The following is a 5,151-nucleotide window of genomic DNA, read 5'->3' as shown; positions in this document are numbered from 1 at the left end:
TAGGTCTGGCTGGGATGGAGTTAACTTCTTTCATAGCAGCTAGCATGGCACTATGTTTTAGATCTGTGACCAAAACAATGCTGATAACGCACCAATGTTTTAGCTATGGCTAAGCAATGTTTGCACAGCATCCAGACTTTCCTAGTTTCTTATTCTGTGCTCCACCCCCCACTTGGTGGTGCACAAGAGGCTGGGAGGGGTTACAACCAGGCAGATGATCTGAACTAACCAAGGAGATATTCCAGGCCATATAACATCATGCTCAGCAATAGGAAGGGAAGAGGTGGGTGATTTAAGAGTTTGCCATCATTTGCTTAGGAACTGGCTGGGCACAGGGAGGTGGTGAGCAATTGCCTTTGCATCACTTGTTTTATTTTCTTTCTCTCTTCTTCCACTTTTCCTTCACTTATTAAGCATTTTATTTCCTGGCTTACAAATTTCTCTTATATTTACCGTTCCTTTTCTCCTGTCTCACTGGAGGGGGAAAGAAGAGGGGAGAAGTGAATGAGCAACTCTGTGGTTCTCAGTTGTCTACTGGGGTTAACCCACAATGTGATAAAACACATGATGTGAAGTAGGCAAAATGCTACAACACTTTTTTTTTTTTTTTTTTGTACAGTTAAATGTGGTCATGTAGTGCTTTTGGCAGCTTTTGTTTCTGACTTAGCAATGTCATCAACTTTTACCTCCAACTTAGTGACTGTTTTTTTTCACATTATACGAATTCACATCATTGAGCAGATAGTTGATTAGTGACTGGCATTAGTCCTTCCTTCTTATTCTGGGAATGATTTACCATACACAAAAGGGAAACAGGTTGATTCATTGAAATGATCACATTTAATAACTTGCACCAAATACCTAGGAGAATAATGAATTACAGCTAAGGACAGGCATTTTCATTTTGTCTATGATAATGCTAAAGTCACTGATATGTTATTGGTTCTGAATTGAGTGTTATGGAGCTTTTATTTTATGTATTCATTCATTTCACCTGCAGGAATGGATAATGTGATGGAAAGTGAAATAAATAATGAAAAATAGGGTGAAAATGGAGCAGAGACTGGGCAAAATGAAAAATAAGCTAAGAGTCTCTGTATATAAGCAGAGAACAGAGAGAATAGATAAATAACTGCAGACAGGTCAAATTTAAGACTGTGCACAAGGAAGAAAAGAGTGGGGAAGCCCATCAACTAAGTTATAACACAGATTTTCTAGGATAAGTAGTGCATTCTCAGACAAAGTTAAATCAATGAGATTTGCCTCATTCTAGGAACAACAAATATACACATGAGTAAAAGTTACTGACACAGGCCTAAGCCTTGGAAAGCTGGGGTTCCAGTCTTCCACTGGAGATTACTGCCTGGCTTTAATCAAAACATTTGCCATTTCTGTCTCTTAATTCTTCATTTATGAATAAGGATTTGAACACTTTTCCTGTTTAGAAAGGGTAATGAAGTCAAATCTACAAATAAGTGATTCTGGTACTAAATGAGCCCGTTGCTGAGCCATTTCTTCCTAGCACATTCACTTTGCATAGGACATCATATACAGTCCAGTGATAAATTGCATTGGATGAGTATGGGATTTTCTTGAACCTGCAATCAAAATATGAAGATAAATTAATAATATTAGAGTGCCTCCAGGAAGGAGGCACTTGCTTCTGATTAGCACTTGCGTAGATCCTAAGAAATTACAATGAAATTAAAGAAATTATATTAACATATACATGTTCTATACTCTATCGCTATTAATTGAAGTATTGAAGTAAGTGGATTTAAAAAATCTTTTGCTTTATCCAGGTAAGCATTTTACAGTTAAACTAAGCTTACCACCTACCTTATTCTGTCACCAGTGAAACCTGAAGTGCAGCTCACCCCACTATTGCAGACACCCTGTTGGAAGAGAACAGCCTCTGGAGGAGTCTCTTTCTATCGGGTATACAGAAAGTATGTCTATGCTCTAGATGTTGTAGGATTAAAGTTTAATGTGTTCTTTCTAAAAATGGCTAGTAAATTAGAATTTAGTGGAGATTTAACACAGAAAAAAAAAAAAAAAAGGCTCCAGAGGAGTGTATATTGACAACTTTTATCTTCATAAATGAATATCTGTGATCTGCAAAAAATGCAGAATATGTAAAATGCTTATAGAGAAGCTTGGGAAGTTCTGTTTTTATCTGAGTGCCTTGGTCTAAATCATGATTCCCCTTGAGGCTAACAGCAGCATTCCAGCTATCTTCAGGACCACTGGGAGTTGCTGCACAGAGAGATGTTGCACCCCTAGATTGGGTGCCTCCTACTGAAATCAGAAAGCCATGCACACAAACTGAAATTATGATGTAGCTGCACACTATTTTCTGAAGTTATTAGATATACAAAACAATAGACAAAATCATTCAGAAAGCTTCTTTTTGGAGGGCTCCACATGAGTCTTTTTGCCTCCTGTTGTTTACTATTTAAAAGAAGATTACCATAGTTGATTTTCATTTGATAGCAACAGCCTGTTTAAAACTGAATGCTGCTGGATCTCTGTTTCCTTCACAAACAATTGTGATGTTCTTCATTTCATATATTATTGCAACAGCATTAACAGTCCTGGGTGATGCTTGGAACTCCTTTCACTATGCTTTACAGAGGTAAGTCAAACAGTATCTTCTGGGAGATACAATACATTTCAGCAAGGCCCTGAAAAACGAAATTTTACATTTATTGTGTGTTTAATTTATAACAATGACTGGTAGCTTTCAGTTCTCCAATCCAGCAATCATCCCCTTGACAGGAATGTGAGGACTAATGAATGTATTTGGCTAGGCAAACACAGTTTCTAATATACAAGTATGTAAGTATGTCTTCATACACTGATTAATATGAAAGTCTTAGAAAACTTTGATATTTGATTTCATTTATTACTGTTTCATATACCATTATTATGTGTAGTATTCTTAAAATATTTGTTTTATTATTTTCTGTTTGGGCCAATTATGCTATTTTATCCCTGTCTTTGCAAAGAGCTAAGTGCATCTAAGTGCTAACTTCAAGCATGTGAGTATTTTAACAAGCTTTCCAAGATCAGGATTTATTATTGTTCCAAGAATACCACTAAGGTTTTGTTTGTTTATATTTCCCTCCAAATCCTATGTTTATCCATTATAGCAGTAAGTACAAATTTCTGATTTACAGTCATTACACGAATACCCTAAAAAACAATATAAGCTAACATACAGAGACCTATGGGAAAAATAATTAAATAAATGAATGAATAAATCGACCAAACCAAAACCAAATCAAACAAACAAGCAACAACAACAACAAAAACAAACACTAAAATAGTGATTCTACAGTCTTTAAGCATATTTTCTTAGGAACAAAATTCAGCCACAATATTCTAATAAAAGCATGCACAAGATGGAAAGCAAATTATATCTGGATGAAAACTTACTTGGATAAGAAGGAATTCTGCAAGCATGTTAAATGATAACAAAGGATTCAATGGAACCTATATATAAAAGAGGAGGACTGCATATGACAAAGATTTTGCTGAATTTACATAAGAGAAGCATGAAATATGCTTTGATGTTTCAGTAATTGCCGTTTCTTTGCCACTTTACCCAGACTACTTTGAGGCATATTAAAGGTTATTCAGCAAAAAAGAGCCAAATCAAAGACAATTATGTGAATGAGGACTGCAGAAACAATACAGGTGAGTAGAAATAATGGAGGAAAAGGTCAGGGGAAATCTTAGACTGTGGCAGATCTAAGGAATTAATGACAACTCTTAATCATATCCCTATAGCTTCAAAATGGTGTCTGAAGAACAGTGCCAACCACAGCAACTCTTGCTCAGCGGGCTTGGTAGGAGTCAGCAGTCAGGATTCTGTTTATAGTATCAAAAAAACGAAGTTTTCTGGAGGAAAATGAAAACTTCACCCTCCCAAAACTTCTGTCCTGTAGGATGCTACTAAAAATATATCAGCACATGAAATCCATTGTACATCTCTTCTCAGTACAATTCCAAACTGTTTCTTGAATTACTATATAAACCCAGGAAAAAAATAAACTCTAATCATAAACTTAACATTTACTAATAACTTCTATATAATCTTTAGAGATTCCTTTTAAGAAAATCCTGAAATGGAAAGGTCTGAGGAATAATTATATATTTTTCTTTCCAGATTCCATTTTGGAAAAGAACTGAGTTATGACTAAAATTTGCTGAATAACACAAACAGTCCTAGGTGTTTAAATAAACCTGCTTTGGCAAGATTTGTTCTTTTTTCACCCAGATTTATAAAGGCAATTTTTACTGGCAGACGTGCATTACAAGTCACATTTGTAAGTGCAAGAATCCTTTAAATTTTGTCTGGGCCAGATGGCTCAGCTGTTTCATGCTTTTCTTCACTCTGTATGAAGGAGGATACTGGCAGTATCCTGAATTTTAAAACTTTTTTCAAGGAAATGACCTTTACAGTAAGTTTGGTGTTGATTTTTAACCTACAGTTTCAACTCCTTAAATTGCTAAGCTATACTGAAATGTCAAAATAAAAGACCTGCCTACCACCTTTTCTGTTAGCTTTAGCCAAGAATAATGTTGTTTTGTTTTGTTTTGTTTTTCGTGGCATATTTGAAATCAAGCAACATTTCAGTTTTCATAAATGCTCAAAGCAGAAACTTTATTTAGTTTAATGATATTGTCAGCTTCTGTACCCCGTACTAAATAGCAAGAGGTCAAGTAAAGGGTTTATACAATTATTGTATGATATCTAAAAGTAAAAGATGTTTTTCCCAGTGTAGATGCAGCCTTTAATTTAGATTTAGCAGGTGAAATAAAAATTAATATGTTTCTGAGACTGATATAACTTCAGTCTCTTTTCCTAGTCGAATATCACAGAAAAGTGACTTGGAAATGAACCTCTGGAGATCACATAGTCCAATCTGCTGCTTAAAGTACCATCACTACTTCTGTCTGTCATGACATTGTTTAACTAGGTCTCGGAAACCTCAATGAGAATGATTTGACTTTTTAGCTGAAGATGGAGGCTCAGAGATAGAAAACAATACAGGGAAGGAAGATCTACCTAAGCTAATGACTCCAGCTGGCACAAATGCCACTGGGGATAAACTGGCCATGATTAAATGAAGGCCACAAATTCAA

At 35.5% G+C, this 5,151-nt stretch overlaps 1 long non-coding RNA gene across 1 annotated transcript; it reads left to right on the top strand.

Annotated features, from left to right (window-relative positions):
- The first annotated feature begins 256 nt into the window (after nt 1-256).
- LOC125184551 (uncharacterized) lies at nt 257-4,809 on the top strand. The gene is made up of 3 exons (XR_010830560.1): nt 257-1,949; nt 2,584-2,635; nt 3,612-4,809. It is a non-coding gene; the product is annotated as an uncharacterized lncRNA (long non-coding RNA).
- Nucleotides 4,810-5,151: the final 342 nt, after the last annotated feature.

Source organism: Anser cygnoides, chromosome 3 (genome assembly GCF_040182565.1).
Source record: "Anser cygnoides isolate HZ-2024a breed goose chromosome 3, Taihu_goose_T2T_genome, whole genome shotgun sequence".
Classification (NCBI taxonomy): Eukaryota; Metazoa; Chordata; class Aves; order Anseriformes; family Anatidae; genus Anser; species Anser cygnoides.
The sequence above is the reverse complement of the archived record's forward strand: the minus strand, read 5'-3'. Positions and strand labels throughout refer to the sequence as shown.